This window comes from Sus scrofa, chromosome 2 (genome assembly GCF_000003025.6).
Source record: "Sus scrofa isolate TJ Tabasco breed Duroc chromosome 2, Sscrofa11.1, whole genome shotgun sequence".
In the NCBI taxonomy this organism is placed as follows: domain Eukaryota; kingdom Metazoa; phylum Chordata; class Mammalia; order Artiodactyla; family Suidae; genus Sus; species Sus scrofa.
Window position 1 is genome coordinate 83,419,426 of NC_010444.4, and position 23,420 is coordinate 83,442,845.

The 23,420-nt window shown below is 45.3% G+C and overlaps 1 long non-coding RNA gene across 2 annotated transcripts in view; it reads left to right on the top strand.

The window, feature by feature from the left end:
* The window catches only part of LOC102160872, a 148,914-nt gene extending 141,008 nt beyond the window's left edge, over window positions 1-7,906 (top strand). For both annotated transcript variants that reach the window (XR_002341742.1, XR_002341740.1), the window contains exon 4: window positions 4,205-7,906. This is a non-coding gene — a long non-coding RNA (uncharacterized LOC102160872). The remainder of the gene's footprint in view (window positions 1-4,204) is intronic.

A 23,420-nucleotide genomic window follows, 5' to 3' on the forward strand; every position in this document is an offset into this window, starting at 1 on the left:
ATCACAAGAAATCACTTCACATCTACTAGGATGGTGCTACAATAAGGAAAATATAAAGTGCTGATGAAAATGGGGAGCTGGAACTCTCATACTTTTCTGCTGAGGGTATGAAATGGTCCAGCCACTTTGGAAAACAGACAGGCAATTTCATCAAAAGTTAAATATAAACTTACTATACAAACTGCATTCTCATGCCTAGGTATTTATTCACATGAAATGGATGCATGGGTCTGTGCAAAAACTTGTATATGAATGTTCCTATCAGCATTATTCATAACAGCCAAAAAGTGGAAACCGTGCAATGTGTGAATGGATAAACCCATGGAATTCAACAATGAAGTACTACTCAAGAATGAAAAGGAACAAACTACTGCTCCATGAAACAACACAGCTGAATCTCTGAAGGATTATCCTAAGAGAAAAAAGCCAGCCATCCAGCCTGTATAGCAGATGATGTCATTCCTGTGGAATTCTAGAACAGGCAGAAATACAGGGATAGAAAGCAGGACAGTGCTCAAAGGGGACTAGGGTTAAAGGGGACTGACTGACTGTAAGAATCTAGTATTATTTTAAATGCTTTGAAAAGAAACTAGTGTAATATGCTCATTGACCTACTTGAAAGAGGCTAGGTGTCTGCAAACTGTGAAGTACACTTAGCTATCTACTATCGTCTCAAAGCTTTGGGGTTTTCCAGACAACTAGGGACTAGTGGTCAACTGCTGACCAGCCATCTCAGCCTCTGGCTTACACCCAGTCCTCTTTACCCAAACACACTGAACACGATTTTTCATTTGGTCCAACTCACCCAATATCAACCTAAGACAGGTTAGAAAATAAGTACCTTCTCATAGGTGGGTATTTGTTGATTTGTAGTGGCCTGGAGCAGAGTGATGTGAAGAATTCTAAACCCATCTTCAGGTTCAACAGGAGGGCATCTTGATGTCTGCCACGGACACAAGATGTGTTGGCCCCTGAGCTGTGAATTTGCTCCCTCTGACCCAAGCAAAACTTAAGATGTTAAGTTCCTCAATGGCAGCGCCTGTGGGCTGTTCACCTTTGTGCCTACCAGCCCCTCCTCTCTTCCACCCAGACTTAGTCCAGTGTCTGCCACAAAGCCAGCAACATTTGAGAAGGCATGGCTACTTAATTGTATCAGTGCCTTAAAACGGACGCGTGCGCTCTTTGTCACACTCAGTCTCCACTTCCCCTTCATGTGGAAATAGTCCCCATTTCCATTTGGAAATTCATTTGTCCCCTGTGTTCAGTCCACATGGTTTCAGGAGAGATGCTTCTACCCAAAGCTCATTGTGACATGATGTGTGATTCAGGCCACCCAAAGAGACCACCGAATTCCTCACCAGTTGGCTTAGGAAGGGGATGTGGACCTATCAGGGACAATGAGATACCTTAGAGATTCTTGCTGAGGTATGTGTCAGGGAGACAGTCACTCTTCTTGCTTTGCCAGATTTGAAGCTAAGGCCATGCTGTTCCACGGAATGGAGAGGGGTTTTTTTGTTTTGTTTAATTACTTACTGAATTTTATTAATTTGTAGGTGTACAACAATCATCACAACCAAATTTTTATAGTATTTCCATCCCATACCCTCAGTGCATCCTCCCAGCCTTCAACCTGTCTCCATTGGAAACCATACGTTTTTCAAAGTCTGTGAGTCAGTATCGGTTCTGCAAAGAAGTTCATTGTGTCCTTTTTTTAGATTCCACATGTCAGTGATAGCATATGATGTTGGTGTCTTGTTGTCTGACTGACTTCACTTAGCATGATAATTTCTAGGTCCATCCATGTTGCTAAAAATGCCGTTATTTCTTTCCTTTTAATGGCTAATATTCCATTGTGTATCTGTACCACATCTTCTTTATCCAGTCCTCTGCCAATAGACATTTAGGTTGTTTCCATGTCTTGGCTATTGTATACAGTGCTCCAGTGAACATTGGCATACATGTGTCTTTTCGAGTCATGGTTTTGTCTGGATAGATGCCCAGGAGTGGGTTTGCTGGGTCAAATGGTAGTTCTATTTTTTGTTTTCTGAGGAATCTCCATACTGTTTTCCACAGTGGTTGCACCAATTTACATTCCCACCAGCAGTGTAATAGGGTTCCTTTTTCTCTACACCCTCTCTAGCACTTATTGTTTGTAGACTTTTTGATGATGGCCATTCTGGCTGGTGTAAGGTGGTACCTCATAGTGGTTTTGATTTGCATTTCTCTAATAATGAGTGATGTTGAACATCTTTTCATGTGTTTTTTGGCCATCTGTATGTCTTCTTTGGAGAATTGTCTATTTAGATCTTCTGCCCATTTTTTGCTGGGATTTTGTTTTGTTTTTTTTTTTTTTGTTATTGAGCTGCAGGAGGCATTTATATATTTTCGAGATTAACCCCTTGTCAGTTGATTCATTTGCAAATATTTTCTCTCATTCTGTGGGCTGTCCTTTCATTTTGTTGGAATGGAGAGTGTTTTGGGGGGTAGTTGTTTTTTGTTTTTTTTGTATTTTTGGTCTTTTGTCTTCTTAGGGCCCCACCTGCGGCATATGGAGTTTCCCAGGATAGGGATCTAATCGGAGCTGTTGCCACTGGCCTACGTCAGAGTCAAAGCAACGCAGGATCCGAGCTGCATCTACAACCTACACCACAGCTCATGGCAATGCCAGATCCTTAACCCATTGAGCGAGGCCAGGGATCAAACCCACAACCTCATGGTTCCTAGTCGGATTCGTTTCCGCTGTGCCATGAAGGAACTCCTAGAATGGAGAGTTTTAAGCTAGCAGTATTGATAAAGTCAAAATGTGACAACAACAGCAGTAGTCATGATTACATCAGCTGAGCCGCAAGGTCTATCATTTCTAAAGCCCTGACTACCTCTCATTGATAAATTCCCTGTCCTGCTTAAGCCTTTTTAAGTTTTCTGTTACTTAGAGCTGACACAACACCCCCAAGATAAACCTTTATAAGGGCCTTCTTTGATTCTTAACCATGGCAAAAATGGTAATAATAGCTAGTGGAAAGTATGAGAAAAGATTGTTTAGGTGATCCTTACACTGAAGTTAGGAAAGCTCATACACTGTCAATAAAAAAACACAGCAGAGCAAAAAGCAAACGTTTTGGGAATTGACCGCTTGTTAGATGTATCTTTTGTTTTATGCCATTGCTTTTTTTTCCTGTCAGTGCTGCTAATTGAGAATGGGCTGTTTACTTTGTAAGTGCTTTACTGGCAGTTTGACCTGGCCAGTCAGGGAAGTTTGGTGGCCAGTTCACTGTCAGAACACTGTTGGCGATAATCTCCAAAGCCAGAAGAGAAACTTTCCCTAGAAGCAGTAGGACTGGGCTGGGAAGCTGCAGGGAAAGTAGCCAGCTGCAGGCAGTTCCAAGGCTTGGAACAGCATACCCCAGCCTCATGCACCTTGAATGCTTAACCGCAAGGGATGGGAGGGAAGGGGTGGGACCGCAGTCTACTGACTCAAAAAGGGGGTTCTCAGGAGGAAGGTTCTTCACAGGAGTGTCTACCCTCGCTGGATTTTGGCAGCATCACTGGCTCGCCGGAGCAGTGGATCATGTCAGAACATTGCCCAGAGGGCTGTGCCCATTGCTTAGTGCGTATCTTTGCCATCACTGACCTGGAGCAACTTGAAGAAACAGTGGAGTCTTGGCCATGATCCAAGTCTCTTCATCTTATGTTGATATTTGTTCCGACTAAAGATAGTAGCTTCCTGCTTCCCTGAGATCAGGCTCAGAGGGTGCCTTCAACATTGATGTTGAAATGCTTATTTCATCTCCAGGAAAATGAGTCTGTTGTATGTCAACAGAACTGGTATCTGAGGAAAAACTATATTTTGCTGAAACGCCCCCACAAAAGCCTGCAGGAAAGGGTCACACAAGTATCTACAAAGGGAAAATTCAGAAAAGATATCTTCTCTTCTCTTTTTTTCTCCCTTTTAGCTCTAAGCTATAAACATGCTTAAAAGTCCAAGTGATGAGGCCAGTTCTGTATGGTCCTTGTTCTTCAGGGCAAGTTCAAAGATATCACTTCAACTTCTGAGGCTGGCGGGAAAATAGTGCTTTCTACTTAGCCGCCAAAAGGGCTTCAAATCAGAGACCTCGTAGAAATTCAAAAGTGAGAATTAAGAGGGAAGTTTAAGATTGTTCCCTGACATTGGAATATATGGCTTTTTTTTTTTTTTTTCCTGCAGGCAAATCACATTACACAGCTGTGCCTTTAGAACAATGAGACACACCTAGAGGATCAGACCAGGATGCCAAGAAAATGTCCACACAGAGAAACAGTAAACACTCTGACATCATATGAACTGATTGGCTTCCTATATTCTGAGGTCTTTTTATAGAGATTTCACTCAGATAAAAATGCAAGCCGCTGAACCATATGCCTAAGTGTTTTCTCTACGCTGCTGGCCTGAGCAGCTGGCAAAACACGATCTAGGACTGATAAACTATCCTGACAAAAGCACTTCAGAGAGGTCTGCAGGCTGGGGTCTGAAAGAGGTCTGAATTTTAAAAAGGTACTAATTGCTCAAAGGATGGAACAGTTCCTCCGAAATCTAACCCGGTACCTTAATAGAACCCATTAAGGCACTGTGAGAATCATAGAGAGAAAACATGTCCCCAGTAAGGAAGGATGACGTGGAAACGCACTGACCAGGACTTTTCAGGCACCGATGAATCCTTCAAGAACTGAAAGAAAAACTTGATTTTAGCAACTGAGCAAGAAACAAAGGTGCGAAAGTCGATCACAGAGGAACTATTAGAGATAAGGTTAAGGGTCTCTGTGCAAACGTGGATGTCTGTGACCTCCATCCTCCCAGCAGATGTTGCCAAGGTCTGTTGGGAAGCCTGGGGGGGCGGGCAGTGCCCAAAGGGTGGGAAGGCATGGCTTAGTCACACACTTGTGACCTCTGACCCTCCAGAGAGAGTATGAGCTCCACAGCTGGGCCTGGCCTGCTCCTTTGGCACCTGCGGTGTGGATTTCATATCAACAGTTGATCGCTGTCTGACAGGACTTTATTAAACATACAGAACCCTACATTACTGGGCAGTGAATCCAAAGGAGGACTGAACCAATCAGGGCTGAGGACTTGGGTGCCTGCTGCCATGTTTTATCTCATCCCACTGCCTCCGCACCAGGGATCTCAATAATTTCGGGCTCTCTGATGATGGCCTCTCATCCCTATGTTTTATTTAAAGAGCTTGAAACTGGAAAATGAGTGACCATCTTTCTGCCTAACACTGAACACTATGCTGGAGTAGAGCCCTCAGCTCTTGCTCCCCATTGCCAATGGCGTTTGTGATCAGAACAGATGAGCTGTATCAAATAACAAAGCCTAGTTCCTGGATAGCTACTCTGTGTCCCAGATGAACAATTAATCCATTGCTGCTGTCTGCAAAAATATGATCTAGACAAATAACAACATAAAAAACCACCCCAAGCTTATTCAGTATGCACACATTGATTTCTGGTGATGTTTCCAGGAATTAATTGAGTATAAAATATTATGCAGAAATGGGGGTAATAGAGGGTAATGATTTTACAAAACACAGCAGTGAGCCCGGCCTCCCTTTACCCTCTCCTCCATCCCCTTCTTCTCTGCCTGTTCCTTCCTCTGAGACAGGCATGCACAGCCGGGGGAGTGGCTAAGATTCCTAAATGGAAGATGAATCATGGGCATGGGGTGCAGCTCCATGTGGGCTCTGGGGGGAGTTGCTCTCAGGCGTTAATGGCCTCATTGCTGAGGCTAGAGAAGCAGCAGCATGCCTTCTGTAAAAGATAAACTAGTACTGTCCACACATCACAGGGTAAATGAAATTCCTGTGAGCTTTTTTCCCAACTTGAAGATGGCTGTACTCTTTCTAAACAGAAGTTGGAGAGTGAGATTATGTTAATGCCCCATCTCATGGGTAAAGCATGAGAGAGGCGACCAGGCACATGATGTCTGTAGATGACACTCTCTCCTGTCTTCAGAATATGCTGGAATTCAACCTTCCATGCAGCTGAAGTTTTGAGCGTGGGCTTTTTTCATGTTAGCTTTGGGAGAGAGAGAGTAGTGTTATACCACCTTTTCAGCTATCTACTCTGGTCTTGGAGCTTCTGGCTCATTATTGTTTACTGAGCACCTACTATGTGCTAGGCTCTGTGCTTGGTCAATACATATGCACTATCTTACATAAAGACAGTTGTCATCTCTCCGGGTAGAGATCCCATGTCCCCATCAAACCAACATATATTCCAAGAAATTAAGCTTCTTCCCAAGGTTAAAGTGAAATAGTAAATGATTGAAAAATTGGAAGCTTGGCATGCATCCTTTCATTATCCAAGAGCCAGACTAGAGCTTCGCTCAGAGGGCCAGAATCAGGAAGGAGCTGCCACTGTGCGTGGGGTCCATAGCAGCACCAGCCCATTGGCAGGATTCCCAGGTCTGCAAAAGGAGAAGGTCTCAGCATTGACCCAGCTTGTTGAAGAAGTGCTTACCAGTCCTCCCAGTAACTGACAACCAAGGGACATTCTTCCTCGGCATGCAAACATCTATCACAGAACCTCAGTATATAATTAGCTTGTATGAGTGGCCAAAAGAATACCCAAAGCTTGCTAAAACAAGAAACATTTAAATGGTACATGAACCACCCAGGGTTACCAGCTCCCTAGTGCCCAGGGCCGACCTTCCCACTTGGCCTCCTAGCAATTTTACATGTTAGAAAGTTCTTGGTATACGATAGTTGGTTACATTCAGACAAAATATAATCATAAATTAACACACATTTTTGGAATATACATTCAAAAATGAGTGTTTCTGAGTTTGTGTGCTTTTGTGAGTTTGTGTGCTCTGGGTAGCGGAGAACATTAAAATTACGTGATTCAATAGAACCATGTTGAAGGATGCTGGTTCTCAATGTAAAGGCAAGCTGACGTCATCACCATCTCTGAGCCATCTGTATTTCTTTTCTTACATCAACTCAACACACCCCACAGTGGTGGGAATAACTATGACCTGAAATATTATCACATGGGAATTCGTTCAGTTTTTCTCCAAATACCTGCCTCCCAGTTTTACTAGGCATATGGTCCACAGGAAAGCCCTGCTCTTTCAAGAATAGCTACAGACACAGTCAGCATCAAGGGTCACCAGGTCTCAAGGGGCACTTTTCAAACTTTCTTACCACAGTCTCCCAAGGATAGGTCGAGTCAGCACGTCACCTGGTGGCTCAGCCCCAAGGCCTCCAGAAAATGAATAGCTTCTTCAAAGTCTCATGTTTCAGCTTAAAATTTTTGGAAATCCCTCAGTTTGCCCATAATAAGGCCACAAATTTTAATATAGAAATAATGTTTTATATTACTTATGTACTTAGGGCTGAAGCTTCAGGAAGATGCATCATATGCAGCTAGTATTTCAAGAGCATTCTCAGGGCACAAACACAGAATCAAACGTCCTTGGTTCTTAAAAATCAGAGCAAGGGTGGAGAGTGAAGAGAAATGGAAAAAGGGAAGCTGACTGGCCAACTGAAGAGCAGAGTTAGATTGACTGTAAACCAAGAGCGAGAACAAACCCAGCTGGCCCAATTTCACACAAAACTGTGCACGTGTGCAGGAGCTCTATGTCCCAGCTGTGCTGGTGACCTAGCCACCACCTCCCAGAAAGGAGCCATTATCATAGGGCTGCTCCAGGGCTGAGTTCCTAAGCAGTGCTCCTGGTCTGCAACCAGAAAGCTGACTCACTGGAGTGCTTTTGCACTGACCCCACCTGGAAATCCCCAAAGAATCTTCCAGTCCTCCTCTCCTTCCTCAGCAATGAGCTGGGGAGTACATGTCCCCCTCTGCTGCCCCAGTTCCACAGAACAGGTCTTCCTCCTGACTGGGAACCCCGTAGGGAGTAGGCACCAGGGTGTGAAGCTGTGGCCGCCATGGGGTGCGGTCCTGTTGCAGCACTGCAGGCTCTTGTCTCCAGGCCTTACCTGGCCACCTGTGTATGCTTGTGAGGACGGTTGCCATGGCACCACCCTATGGGCAACAAGCGAGATAGTGCTGGCCAAGCAGGGCTCCTCACAGTGATACCTGTGTGGGTCATGTGGACTGGTGGGGCCTCAGGGAACTTCTTGGGCCACTGTGGCTGCCTTGAGCTCTCATATTGGGCCAATTCTATACAAAGATAAAATAGATATATGTGTGATTATATATTTTATATATATTATTAAATATATACATTATTAAATATACCAAATATTGTATGTAAATAGATACAAACACACACACACACGTCCATCTAATTTCCCTAACCGCAAAGCAACAATATTTCCTCTCTTTTCCTAAAGAGGAAAAAAATAGAAATAAAGCTAAAATAATTTCTAGTTTTCAAGTAAAGGGAAACTTAAAGGGAGCTGAAGTTCTGCTTCTTCTGGAACACTGGGGCAAAGCAGAGTGGGGAAGGCTGCCATATCTTGTGGTGTGAGGATAAAATCAGAAGAGGGCAGAAAAAGAAAAGGGGAGACGAGAGCAACGGGAAAGAGGAGGATAACTTGAGAAGAGAAACGATTTCACAGTCAGGCAGCCAGTACTCTGAGAGCTTTAAGAGAAAATCAGCCTTAAGACTTCACCCCAGCAGAATCCAAGGAGATTAGAACTGTGAGTTAAGTTTAGGTCACAGTGTTGGATTTTGGACTTGCTCCCAGCGAGCTGGGCAGAGGAAATGGCACTCGGGGGCCCAGGAGGGCCATGGTAACTACTGTTTACACTGTATATCCTACCTGCAGACACTCTAATGAGTAGTTCCCACTTCTTCATGCTCATAGCAACTCTGGGGAGGGGTCGGGGGGCAGTGTCATTTTTCCTACTCCATAGATGTGAAACCTGTGGCCCAGAGGGCTCAAGTGGCTCAAGTAAGGTCACACACCTAGTACGTGGGGCACCTAGGCTTTGAACGCAGGTGGTCTGACCTAAAATCTACCCTCTTAACCTCTGCTCTGTACCCCTTCCCCAGGATAGTGGTTCGTGAGCGTATGTTCACTGTGACTCTCAGGAATTATTTCCCAAAAAAAACATCACAAGTTCTTAAAAAAGAAGAAGAACTGCATATAGAGAAATTGCAAGCAGGTTTTGGAAAGCAATCTGATCAAGAGCTACATGCAGGAGGGCTGGTGAGGCTGCCTCCACCATCTGCAGGACTGGAAGGTTGGTGATGCTCCCCATGCAGGAGAAGGAGAGTGGCCAAGCGCAGAACCTCTGAAACCCTGTTTTTCAGTTGGGCAGGTAGAGGAAGGGTTTCCCAGGGCTGGTAACATCTCATAGTCCCAACTTCTGCTTTAAAATGCTCAGCCTTGCGTTTCCAGGTGTCCCCAAGTCTTTTTGTTTTGTTTTGTCTTTTTCCCAAACTCAAACTGGAGCCGAAGACAAAACAAAAAATAAACCCACCATCACCAACAAAACACATGCTCATTGGCATGATCTGAGGCATTGTTGATAAATAAAGCAGAGCAATACTGGGAACCGTCAAGACAGAGAATTCCCTGGCACAGTCTTGGCCTTTCTGACAGCATCCTACCTGCATACCTTGTCTTCTTCCCCTTGGCCCTGAGGAGAAATTTCTGGAAGAAAGTTATCACCAGATACCCTTCCCAAAGTCCTGTCTTTCTGCTATTCCGAGGTCATCCAGCATTTGACATCCTCAGCTTTCCATGGTCACTGGGGGGCCTGAGGAGACACTGTGTCCTTGGAATACTATTTAAGTGATCTATAGCAGCTCTTCAGCTATAAATTCCTGGTTGAAAAAAACCCACAGATTTTCCTGAAAATGAACCAGACCTCTTTGAGCAAATGGAACCTCAGAAAAATGAAAAGCTCTTCACGGCTGTCACGTTTCCTCTCTAGATGCTAGAGCATGACCAAGTTGGACAGGTAGGACTCTCTCAAAAACATAATCACGGAATATCTCCATAAGAGGAGAATGAGAGATACTCTGGCTGGGGTTCCAAACCTCGGGCTTCAAAGTTTCTGTAGAGAAAGAAGGGTATTGTTTTGAATAAGTGTCACCAATTAGACCACTTGGGAGGAAATGAAATCTTTTCCTGTGATGGGCTTTCTGTTGTCCTTTTGCCTTTCTCTTTCCTTTTTGCATTGCCAGGCCAAGGGAGAGCGTGTGGTTTCCACTGGGTGTGTAAGGCGAATCCACTTTGAATTGAAAACTCAATTCAAACTGACTGCAGTGTCTCAATCACTTACGAGGAGTGTCACAAAGAAGTTGTCACTGGAGTTCCCGTCGTGGGGCAGTGGTTAACGAATCCGACTAGGAACCATGAGGTTGCGGGTTCGGTCCCTGCCCTTGCTCAGTGGGTTAACGATCCGGCGTTGCCGTGAGCTGTGGTGTAGGTTGCAGACGCGGCTCGGATCCTGCGTTGCTGTGGCTCTGGCGTAGGCTGGCGGCCACAGCTCCGATTAGACCCCTAGCCTGGGAACCTCCATATGCCGCGGGAGCGGCCCAAGAAATAGCAAAAAGACAAAAAGAAAAAAAAAAAAAAAAAAAAAGAAGTTGTCACTCATAAGAGAAGATCAAAGTGTAAGTGGGAGTTCCCATACAAAAAACAAATTAGAGTTACCTCAACATTCTCACCCTTTCAGAAACACTCATAAGCTCGCGTAGTCCAGTTTGCTTTCTGGTTTTCTTTTTTCTTTTTTCTTGAAGTCTAGTTGATTTGCAATGTTGTGTTAGTTTCAAGTGCACAGCAAAGTGATTCAGTAGTCCGGTTTGCTTTTTTAAATGGCAGAGAAAGAGATAAAATGACAGCCAGTGAAGAAATTACACATCTTCAACAGACAACCATGGACGATCCCCTACCCATTTAATAGGATGGCAACTATTTAAAAAAAAAAAAAAGTGTTGGCAAGGATGTGGAGAAATTGGAACCCTTGTGTACTACTGGGGGAATGTAAATGGCACCATTGCTATGGAAAACAGTGTGGCAATTCCTCAAAAGTTGAATATAGAATTACCATATGATACAGCAATTCCTCTTCTGGGTATATATCCAAAAGAACTGAAAGTGGGGTCTCGAAGAGATAGTTGCACATTATGTTCAAAGCTGCATTATTTACTATAGTCAAAAGGTGGAAGTTACCCCAAGTAATGGATGGATAGATGGATGGATAAACAAAAAAATGTTATATTCAGCCTGAAAAAGGAAGGAAATTCTGATGCATCCTGCAACGTGGGTGAACCCTGAGGACATTATGCTAAGTAAAATAAATTAGTAACAAAAACAAATACTGTATGGGATTAGTTAAACTCATAGAGACAGGAAATAGAAGGCTGGTTGGCAGGGGCTGATAAGAGAGATGGGGAGTTGTTGCTTAACGGGTATAGCGTTTCAGTTTTGCAAGTTGAAAAGCATTCTGGAGATTAGTTGCACAGTATGAATGTACTTAATGCTATTGAACTCTACACTCAAAGATGGTTAAGTTGGTAAATTGTATCTTATGTGTGTTTGAACACAACTTTTTAAATTGTTAAAAAAATTTAACAATTAAAAAAAAAACCCACCACTATGGGATCATAGAGTGTGTTGCCCATGAAATAGCACCCAGCACAGGGGAAGGTGGGAAACAACCATGGCGAACGGGAAGCTGCAGGGTACTACTCAGACCACCACCTTCTCCTTCTCCTCCATCTTCATCATCCTCATCACAGTGTGTGTACATTTGTCACCAAGCCTGTGAGCTACAAAATCTGGCTGATTTTCCTTTTTCTGCCTTTACTGCCTTCATCCCTTCACACGATCTGCATCCTAACTCATCTGTCTGACTCTAGTTTTCTCTTCCCTCCTATCCTTGTACAACTTGTATTCAAGTATTTCCACAAGACCTCTTTGTCCATGTCCCTAGCCTGCCCAGTAAATATAGTAATTACTCCTTAATTATTGCATCATGTCTGACCTCAATACTCTCTGACACTAAGCTACCGCCCTTCCAGCAAACCTTGTTCTCTGTTGCTTTCTTACACAAGCTTTTTACCTCTAGCGCAATCAGGTTCTCCATCTGTGCCTCATACAAAAGCTCCCCATTTTGAAATGTAGCAGAGCCCTGGTTTTATCTATTCAGCATGGACTGTACTTTTCTGTCATCAATCTGAGCCCTGCACACTGGGGTAGAGACATGAGTCACTAAGCTATAGAAAAGATCCTGCCATTGTCTGCATCTCAACATGGCCCCGTGGCCCTCTGCTTGTCATCACAGACCCGGAAACTCTTTGTCTTGGCCTGTGGCTTATGGAGAAATGAAATACCATCCTGGTATTGGTGAAACCGGGAGCTCACAAAAATCAAGGACCTATTAGACCTTCTTTCTCTTCTTCACAATTTAATTCTCTCCTCCTTCAGGAAGGTTTCCCTGGTTCCTCTGAGGCTTGGGATTCCTGCACTTTCTCTGCTCAGTTGGCAAGAGAAGACACTCTGATCTGTGAACACTTAGCACAGGTTTATAAGCCATCTGATGTTGTTCCTTAATTCATTTGTATGAATGTCTGATTAGACTGTAGATGTTTTAAAAATCAGGAACTGTGTCTTCCGTGTCTCTTGCTTTTACAACATCACCAAGTACAAAGCATCACCAAGCCTCTGGACACATTGTCGATGCTGAAGAAATACCCTGGCTTGTTAATCTGGAAGCAGAACCCTAATGTCTCAAAAGAGGCAGGGAAAGAAGATGCCCTGTGTTGATCTTCCTAGGAAATACATGTCTCCAGTGAGACAGTGAGCCCGCTCCATTCTCCTTCCTGCCATAGACTTCCCCAGGATTTCTCTTTCCAACCTTGGGAAATGACCAATGTGGGCTAGGAAATGCAGTCATTCTGGTATTCTGTATGAACACTGAATCCTGAAGGTGCAATTCCAAGAAAGGCGTTCACTTTTCCATATTATAGTTTCCTCATTTCAACATGGGACTGACGCAGGGTCCCTAGTAGCCCAGGGCTCTGTAAAGGTTAACTCTCCTACAAAATCCCCTAGAATAATATGTGAGGTGGTAGTTACAAATGACCTTGCAAATACAAAGTGTTGCATTATTGCTCGGCTCTTCTGGATGCTACAGAAATCAAATCTCCTGGTGATACTCACACTCTGTGGAGCTTGTGGCAACAGTGGGGAAAGGATATCTGACAAATAGACAATTGACTCTCTAGCAGCCTAGAGAAACTTAATAAGTGTTGTCCTGCAGTTCTCAGGAGCGATGACTAATCAGTCAGGAACCTGTCAAGTAAGCCCACACCCTGGCAAGGCTCTCCTTGATGGCTTCCAATGCCTTACAGGCCTTCCTGAACCTTCGGGGTTGGCTTCTATTGAAAACATAGAGAGGAATGGGAAACCATTGGAAAACACTCCTTCCAGCCCTGGTACAATAGCCCTTTGTCTTGTATATTCTCTATGCAAGAACCTGGCAGTTATTTTCCCAGCCACCTTGTTTGAGCAATAGTGTTGCAGGGTGAAATGCAGAGATATAATTAGAATATCAAGGCTAATGAAACTAATAGTTTCAAATTAAGCTCATATACAACTACAGCCCCACCAAACTGCCTTCCCTTTCCTGCTGTCTCAGGGAACCATGCCAGATGTATGGGGGAAAAATTAGCTGTCTTTTCTAAGGGTTCAAATGGGAACTGGCCTGGTTGCATGGAACACCCGTCTTGATTTTGAAATGAGCCAAATGAAGCTTTTATCACCCAAGGGCAACCTCTCACAGGTGGAAGATCACCCCAACTGCAAAGCAGTAGAATCTAGCTGGCGCTCTACAGATGGGGAAGACGCAGGCCCCTTTTCCTCCTCCTTCTTTGCCTCTGCCAACCACCCTCTTCCCTCTGTAGCAGATGCATCACTGAGGAAACCATGGTAACATTCAAGCTTCTCTTGAGCAGTGACAGCTCGAAAGAGAAAGGAGTGGGTTCAGCTTGCTGTGTGAAATCAGAAGTATGATTTGGGGAAATATTCCAAAATAGCCTCTGATTTGAAGAGATTGCCAGGTGGCTAGAATAATATGTGAGGTGGTAGTTACAAATGACGTAACTGCAGTTTTGGTTTGAAACAATTCTCACAAAGTCTCCTAAATTTATGAGCAATACAGGGTCTGGTCAGTGGGTAAAATCCCCAGGTGAATAGAATTTGGTCTGTAAGGTTTGGCAGCAAATTGAAGTCTGCCAGGTAAGCTGATTATCCGGTGCCAAGAGCAGTGCCAAACGAAGCCCCAGATGTCTTTTATGACAACTTTTATCACATACCACTTTGTCCTTACCCATGTTGAACCACCACGCACAGGCTGTTGAGTTCAGCTGTCTGCTGAAAAAATTATACTAACCATATGCTTCGGCAGAAGGAACACAATACACAGCTTATTTGGTATCTGCAAAGCGAGGCGATGTAGGAGGCACCAAGCTTGCTCAGTCACCTCCCATGAGGACAAATGGAGATGCTTCCAAGGGACCTTTCACCAAACACAACTCAGTTTAGAATCAGATGACAGAATAATAATACATTAACATGAATCTTAGAGTTGAAGGCTACTGAGTGTGTCACCTTAGGATTCAATAAGAAGGGGACGTTTGTTGCCATTCCCTTGGATGGGCCCCGTCCCTGGCTGTGGTTCCATGATGCTCCATTCCTGTGGACCAGTCCCTACTGTGGGCTGACCACTGACTAAGGACATAGCAGGGGCTAATCTGAGAGAAACTGGACTATTGTCTTCTGTCCCAGATCACTTCCCTTTCTTCCATGCCCCCTTCTCCACTGCAGGGGACTAGGAATCAGACCAAAAAATAGGTGGAAGAAGTCAATTTAGGCTTTTCTATCCAATGCTAGCAATGCCACCAATAGCAGTAGAATGGGACCAGCAACTATTGCCTCCAGGGGTTACTCTGCACTGTAGCAGTGTCAGCCCTGGTTTCACCATCATCAGAGTGTGGCATCATGAGTGTCCATTCAGAGGGAGTAGCATCACTCCAACCCCAGTGGCAGCTCAGCAGAGGGTGTGGGCTAATAGATTCCAATCCCAGGTCACAATCATCCTCCTGCTCTCCAGGAAAGCTCTCCCTCTCCCTGTGCACCCCCAGCCTTTCCATCACCTTTGAGATGCTTCTTCTCTTTTAATCCCTTTTATATGAAGCATCCAGAGTAGTTTCTGTCTTCCTTTCTAGATACCTACTGATACACCTCCAACAGCAGGTGCAAAAGGTAGGGCAGCCACAACCTGCCTCATTGAGAAGGTGGGGGATGAAAGGAGGGCCCAACATAGCACCACACCTTACAAAGCTCAACCCCATTTTGAAAATACCATAATTTGACAAGCTACCCTCAGCGTGTATTCATGGTGGATGCTAGGGTGTGCCACCCCATACCCCAAGATATGAAGGACCTGCCCCCACCCCCAACTTTGGAATTCTCCCCAAAAGACTATCCTGAACTGTTGGCCCGTTTCACAATTGCTTTGGCTGAATAAAAATGCCTCAGCCAAGGTCATACCTCCTCACAGAGGCAGTCCACACTCAATGAGGGATGGGCAGGGGTGGACACAGGCTCAGACTCATGCCCCAATTATGAAGGGCCATCCCAGTTCCACGACATCCTGGGGAGTCAGCTGAAGCCTTCAGTGGGGTTCCATTGTGTCTCAACATCCCCCTCTCCCAGGCCACTTCTCTCTCTTCCACAGAAGTTTATCCCAGGAGTGCTCCCTTAGGTCCTTCATGTTAATCTCTGCCTCAGAGTCTGCTGCCCAAGATCCTTGTATTAGTTTGCTAGAACTGCTGTAAGAAAGCACCACAGCCTGGGTGCCTTAAAACACAGAAATGTATTGTCTCACAGTTCTGGAAACTCGATGTCCAGAATCAAGGTGCTGGCAGGCTTGGTTCCTTCTGAGGGCTGTGAGAGAGGCATCTGGTCCAGGCTTCTCTCCTTGGCTTGTCAATGACCATTTCATGTGCATATGACATTTCTCCCCATGGGGGGAGAGGGGGTCTGTCTCCAATTTTCCCTTTTTGCAAGGACACCAGTCATGTTGAAGGAGGGCCCACCCTAATGTCCTCATTTTCACTCGATTACTTCTGCAAGGACCCCATCTCCAAATAAAGTCACATTCTGAAGGCCCCGGGGGGTAAGGACTTGAACATATGGATGGAGGAGGAGACACAATTCAGCACCTAACAGGACCCAACCTGTAACCATATTCAATTATGTTTTCAACCAGGAGGTCAGTGGACACAGACCTGATGGCTTCCTGAGCCCATTTGAGGGTTCAAGTCCAGTCATATCAAGTTGCCTTTCTTAAAGGGTCTGCCCATTCAGAAAGGTGGAAGGAAAGGATGCTCAGCCAGGTTACAAATGGGTTCTCCAACACAGGTTAGCAAGATTTAAATCAGGAAGGACAGAGTCTAGTTCCCAGACTGGAGGGAGACCTGAAATGGGGAATCTTTGGGGAAAATCTGCCTCTGCAAGGAAGCAATTTGTGACAAGTAGCCAGGTGATGAGAAATGTGGCTGACAGACTAGCCTCCGGAAGGGTGTCTGAGAATCTGACATAATTAGCTTTTGATGTCCTTTGTTCTCAAAATTAATAACTGTATGACAATGAGTAGAGGTTGGGGGGGAGGGACATGCAGGCAAACCGAGGATGGATTTTTCACTAGAGAAAGATGGAGTTTTTAAAATTAATTTACTGGTGGCGTTACAGTGGCATCACTGAGGTTTTTCTCCACGCACGTATCGCTTTCGTTTCAAGCTGCAAAGGCCAAGACGCATTGTTGTGGAGGCACTGCTGCAGCAAAGTGCTTTAAACATCATTATTCTGTTCGTGGGGACAGGGATCAGGAAATGCAAGTTAGAGAAATTCCTATCTAGATGCTAAAAAGCAACTCAAAGCTGGCAGCCTGATGGAACTCAAGGATATTCTTATTTAAGTTGGTGTTGCCATCCATATCTGGAGCCATCGAAACCATGTTTGGATGGGGCCTGTGAAGGGGCGCACACAGACAGGGTTACAATTTGGCCCCAGGCCCCGATCGCCAAGAACACTCTCCTCAAAACCATCAGAAAGCAGTGGAGGTCTGCGAATCAAGTGCAAATGTGCTCATGTGCCAAGAAAACCTAAGACGGCTATTTTCACAGCATATTGGGGCTTGGCAGGGTTCCAGAACCCATCAGCAAAGTAGCCTGCCCTGATACTTCAAAGGAGGAACTCTCACTGATAAATCCTGCCCCACACTTTCCACAGCACACACTTAATCTTGAGGTATATAATACCACAACCATGAGTCACCCGGCTGGAGCCTTAGGCCTGTCCACAGGACGGGGAAGAAAAAAAAAGCCTCCCACATCTGTTGTCTGGGGCAATTCCCCTCCCTCCTCAGAACGACCCTAAAACCGAGTAATAAAAACTGTCACAAGGCAGGTGAGTTATGGCCTGGTTTACCTGTACAGACCCCCTCACAGAACCATAACGAACTCAGCCCGCCATTTTTCATTTACTGTTTTATCACATTTTGATAAAACCCCTCAGACAGGGGCTAACCAACCTGCTTTATTCCTCAGATTAAGCTCAGAGATCTCTGGGGGCCTTTCAGCTAGGAGACAAGCTGAGAGATTTTCTTAAACCCACACGCATGCACCCCTTTCTCGGGAGGTCTGAAACTTGGAGAGCCTTGGTCCCCTGAATAGTATTCGGTATAAATTAAAATTCAGCCAATAGTCACGAGAAGACCCAAGATAAATAGTATCAAGCCAAGGTGTTGTGGAAGAGAAGACGGCAACAAGGGGATGTCAGGGTCAAGGGTGAAGGCCTCTGCTTCTTCCTGGGGCGAAAAGAATAAAACTAACTCCTTTGTGACAAATCCCGAACTGTCTGGAATGCTCATGGACTGCTCAGCAGTTCGGTCAGGCAGCAGACGGTTTCTCATCTGGCCGTTTAGCAGTGGTCTGTGGACGGATAGTAGAAATTGTCTACATTTTTCTTTGCTTTTCTTCTTTTTAAAGATCTTTTCTTGAGTAGGACAAGCAAGCCAACACATTGACTGATTGCATAATAAGCTGGAGGTGGCCTGGGAGGAGATATTTCTTTGATTGTGTTTGCATATGGCCAGGGACATATTGGAGTGGATTCGGGGGCCCGGAGACCCTTCCCCCTCCAACCCCACTGCCCTGTCTTCCTGAGGTGATTATTAGACACACCTCCTGGGGGTCCCCACTTTCCCGATGACCCACACCACAGTCCCTTCCAAAGGCTCGTCCCACATTGACTGAATTCTAATTTTCCTTCACTCAAGTGTTGCCTTCTCTGTGCTGGGGTACCCAGGGCCGTCAGATGGAATCCTGGCAGGCAGCCCAGAACAGGCCTCACCACCACAATCACCAGTGAAGGATAGGAGGAGCCGCCATTTTGCCTCTTTATAGGTACCAGTACAACCCTGCCCGTGCCATCCTTTGGTCTCTCTGGAGCTCTGGTCGACAAGGCGGGTTCAGAAGCAGTGGCCAGTGGTGCGGCCTTTCACTGGGAAGGGCCACCTTTTTCATCACCAAAGAATAAACCCTATCAAGTTTTGTGGGGGGCCTTCAATAAATCTAATGTCACGCACATTAGCCCCCTCACTTGAAGGAAGCGAAACATGGGAAGCGTGATGCTGCTTTGCCAAGGCAGGAAGCCTGTGAGGAGTGGTCCAAACCACAGGCAGAGGAGAGAGGAAGGAGCAACTCTCCTCACACCCCTCCAGACTCCAGGACCCCACTTCCCACCAGGGCAGAGGGTTGGGGGGCTGTGACGAGGACACCCAGGAGGAGAGGGGCCTAGAGGCAGGGGCTGCCAGGAGTTCCTGAGTCCTGGGTGAGGAGACTCAGACCTGCAGGGTACACTGCCACTCCCCCTGCCCATCCCCCTTGGGGAGGAAAAGAAAATCAGGAAGGACGTTTCTAGCACTGAGATCTTCTCCAGAACATTCTCCCAACTGCAGGGGGTGTTGAGGGTAGGTCTGGTGGAGCATGAAGACCACCTAACTGAAGTCAGGAAATTGGTTCCCTCTTCGAACCCTGTCACTTATGACCTTCTAGAACTTGAGCTAATGACTTCTCTGAGCTTCACTCCTCATTGAGTTCTTCGGACGACCAAATAAAACAGTATATAATATTAATAGGTAATGTTTATTAACCATTCCCTAAAGGCCAGGCAGGGGGCTAAGAAAATAAATAGCCCAGTATTTGGATAAGAAACTAAGCACAGAGACTAAGTGACTTGTCGCAGTCCACACAGAGCAGATACCCAGCACGTGGCTGGTTATGTTGTTGGTCAGTTTAGACCCATGAGAATCAAAACTACATCCACAATACATGAAATGTTTTTTAAAAATCCATATTGTGGGTTGTTGGATGGCAGAATACAGAACTTAGGAGTTCCCGTCATGGCACAGTGGTTAACAAATCTGACTAGGAACCGTGAGGTTGCAGGTTCAATCCCTGACCTTGCTCAGTGGGTTAAGCATCCAGCATTGCCATGAGCTGTGGTGTAAGTCGCAGACGTGGCTCAGATCCCGCGTTGCTCTGGCTCTGGCATGGGCCAGGGCTACAGCTCGGATTAGACCCCTAGCTTGGGAACCTCCATATGCTGTGGGAGAGGCCCTAGAAAAGGCAAAAAGACCAAAAAGCCAAAAAAAAAAAAAGAATACAGAACTTATACAAAGGCTCACCCATTGTTGTGTGATGCAGCTGGGAGGTTGGTTAAGTCATCAGGAGGATTTTCTTGCTTTTGTTGTTTGGTTTTTGCTATTTGTGGCCACAGCCCTCACAGGCATCTGTAGGCCAAAGTGGCTTCCTCTCCTAACGATTGGGTCACAACCCTGAGGCTGAGCAAGTCAGAGGTGTGAACAGGACAGGAGAGATGGAGTGTAGACACTTTGGGGGCTGAAGACAGATCTGAGACAAATCCCCTTATAGAAAAAGCAAATTTTGGTTTTGTAAAGGGAAGGCTGGCAAGAGTTCCAGGCCCACTGCCCCAAATGGAAGGGGTAATGCTTCCAGCCAGTGAAGTTTCCTTCTCCATGCTGGCCCCGGGGGAGATAAGCCATCCAGAGCGGGCAAGGAATCTATTGGACCCAGATCCCAGGGCAGCCTCCCTCCCACCTCTCTGGAATATGGGGTTACAGGACCACGCAAAGTGAAGAGGCAATGACCCTGAGGTTTCTTTCTGTACCAGTATCCCGAGATTCTTAATTGTGTTGAAGAAGCTACTTGGAACCTACTTTAGGTAAAATAACCAGAACGCGAAACAATGCTTGCTTTGGGCCAAGCATAATATTCCTGACCTTTGAAAGCTTGCATTTTTCTCTCTCTTTCCATAGTGGCTTGAAGAGAAGACAGTTCAAAATATATATCTCTCTGAATATCCCTATATTTTATATATATATATATATATATGTGTGTGTGTGTGTGTGTGTATATATATATATATATATCTGAATCACTTTGCTGTACACCTGAAACTAACACATTGTAAATCAACTGTACTTCAATTTTAAAAAACTTTTTTTTAATTCCTACCTTGTTCTTCTTTCTCTCCTCCTTCTTCATCTCCTTTACCATCATCATTTGCAGACAGCACCTTACACGAGACACTGCTCCTGATTAGTGGGAAGTAAGCCATCAAACTGCAAGCCCAATGGGCTGCAGAATCCTTGCCCGCCCACAGACCCCTGCCCCACACCGCTCCAAGAGGGTCCCACCGACAGCCCCAACTAAGGAGTCTGTAAGCATAAAACTGCTATGTTCATCCCATGGGACCCTACCTCCTGGACCACGGCTATAGAAGCCTGACCTACTCGGCCAGTGTCTGAGTTGTCGCAACATAAACATCCTATCTAGCAAAGACAATGGGGATTCAGGGAACCACTGGGATTCTCTCTCCCAAAGAGTCCACATGAGAATTGCAGAGAGAAAAAAGGAGAGAGATTCATGAGTTGGTAGGTAGGAAGGAAACCGATGCTGAGAGGTTCAGCAGAAAACTAGAGAAAGCACGGATAGCAGGAGCTAAGAGAAGCCTGGGATGCTAGAAAGCAGAGACCAAGTGACATGTGGAAGAGAGGGGAGTTGCTCAGCTGTGGAGCGGCTTGAAGAGCAGAAAATGAGAAAACCCTTGTTGCTCTAGGGCAATAATATAACCTAGTTTCTAGAGCTGCTTTGGATCCTGCACCACCTCCCAGCTCCCGCTGCACATTCTGTTCTCCGTGAGACTTGGCTCTTTGTCATTTCCCAGGAGGGATGGTGTGGATTTCTGCCTCCGTCTCTCCATCAGTGAATCTCCATTTCTTCACAGTCACCTGAGTCAGTCTCTCTTTCTTATCATCAAAAATGCCTATTAAGGAGTTCCCGTCTTGGCTCAGTGGTTGACGAATCCGACTGGGAACCGTGAGGTTGCGGGTTCGATCCCTGGCCTTGCCCAGTGGGTTAAGGATCCGGCATTGCCATGAGCTATGGTGTAGGTTGCAGATGTGGCTCAGATCCCGCATTGCTCTGGCTCTGGCGTAGACCAGTGTCTATGGCTCCGATTTGGCCCCTAGCCTGGGAATCTCCATGTGCCCCAAGAGCAGCCCAAGAAAATGGCAAAAAAAAAAAAAATGCCTATTAACACTGAACAATGATTTCCTGTTCACAGCAGCACTGTCATTGATGCTTCTGTTCTAGAACGTGCCAGGGTTCATCTTCCATTTTGACCAAACTGACCACTTTCCTGCTTTTAAAATGCTCTGAACTTTGAATTTCCACAATGCCGTTATGCCCTCTTTTATGTACCTTTTGCACTCTCTCTAGCCACCCAAAGCTCAAAGCTCTGACACTATTATTTCAATTACCAGCTTACATTTGTACTTTTCGAGACTAACCTCACCAAGCACTTTTCCAAGTGATTTCGCAGGCATGATTTCTTTTGAACCTTGCCATGGCCTAATGAGGAAATAAGAATAAAAATACTTCCTCTTTGCAGAGTGCTGTTCAATCTAAAGACCACTTTCACATACCTCACGGGATGAGATTCTATTAAACAATGCTGTGAGGTCTTTTCCTCATTTTAAAGATAAGAAAACTGAGACTTTGGGACAGCAAAGAACCCATCCAAGTTCATACAATCAGGAATGGTTTATACTGGGAATTATGGCCTCCGTATCAGTGTGAAAATGCTTGGTGGTCTTTTTTTTCCACCACAGACAAACAGCAGCTACTCTTGGATGGGCTCATAAGGCATTGGAAATGTCTAGTTTTCTTGTCTCTATTTATTGAGTCAAAGGTCTTTGAAGTTTACTGTGTACCAGTGCACGTGACTGGGGTCCATCCACGTGGTCTGGCTGCTGCTGCTCGGCCACACTCAAAGGATGGCTGTTTAACAAGGAAGCTTGCCTTTGTTCTTCCACAGGTGCACAAATAATCCATTGATAATATTAACTTAGCCCATAGACCTGTTTCTTCCTGGTCGCTCAATTTGATATTTGTGTATCCCATAACCCAGGCTACCTGAGGCAAAGCCTTGCTCTAGTACAGAGGGCTTTTTTTTTTAAACCAGGAAATCGACACTTTCAGAATAGGGACTCAAAGCAGCTTGCTCTAGACACATTGTGCCATTTCAGCTTGTGGGATAGACTTTTGAGATCATTGGGGTTTGAGAGACTCAAAATACAGATTATGCATTTTCATCTATAGTAGATGTGTTTGGTTCTAACGATTGCACATGAAGCTTGTTGTTTTATCATTCCTTAAATAAGACTTTGACATTCAGTACCTCTTCTTCCTGTCATTTGAAAGCCAAGCGAGTTTAAACTGTGTTTGCCTCAGTAGCTGTTCTTTCCAGGCACACAGATGGCTGATGCAGTTTATAATGGCAACTGTGGTGATTAGAGCAGCATTGCACATGTAATCAAGTATACACTATATGAACAGCACAAGCTGGGTTCCGGGGGGGGGGGGGGGGCTCCTCTATGGTGTCTGAACCACTGCACAGAGAGGCACTGAGATAAAAGTCAGCAAATCCTTGACACGTGGGCTCCACACTATCATTCAAGGCCTTCTTGCTGATACCAGCCATAGCTTCATATTCTTCAAAACATGGTATCCTAGGGCCTCCTTATCAGTAGATGAGAACTGATTACAAGATGACCCCTTCTTGCCATTTAAAATTTAGATGATCCCTACCAAACAAGACTGCCCACCATTGATCTTGGCCCAACAGCAATTAAGTCTGACTACCTGGTCCCACTATAATTTGACGCCATGGCCGTTTTGTGAAGGAGATAACTCAAACTGTGTCCATCACCTTGTATTATAAATGTACCCTGTAACACTTACTGCCCTATTCATATTGGGAACCCCATTTAGAGTTATGCAAGGGCTCCACTCCAATAACATGGGACTATGA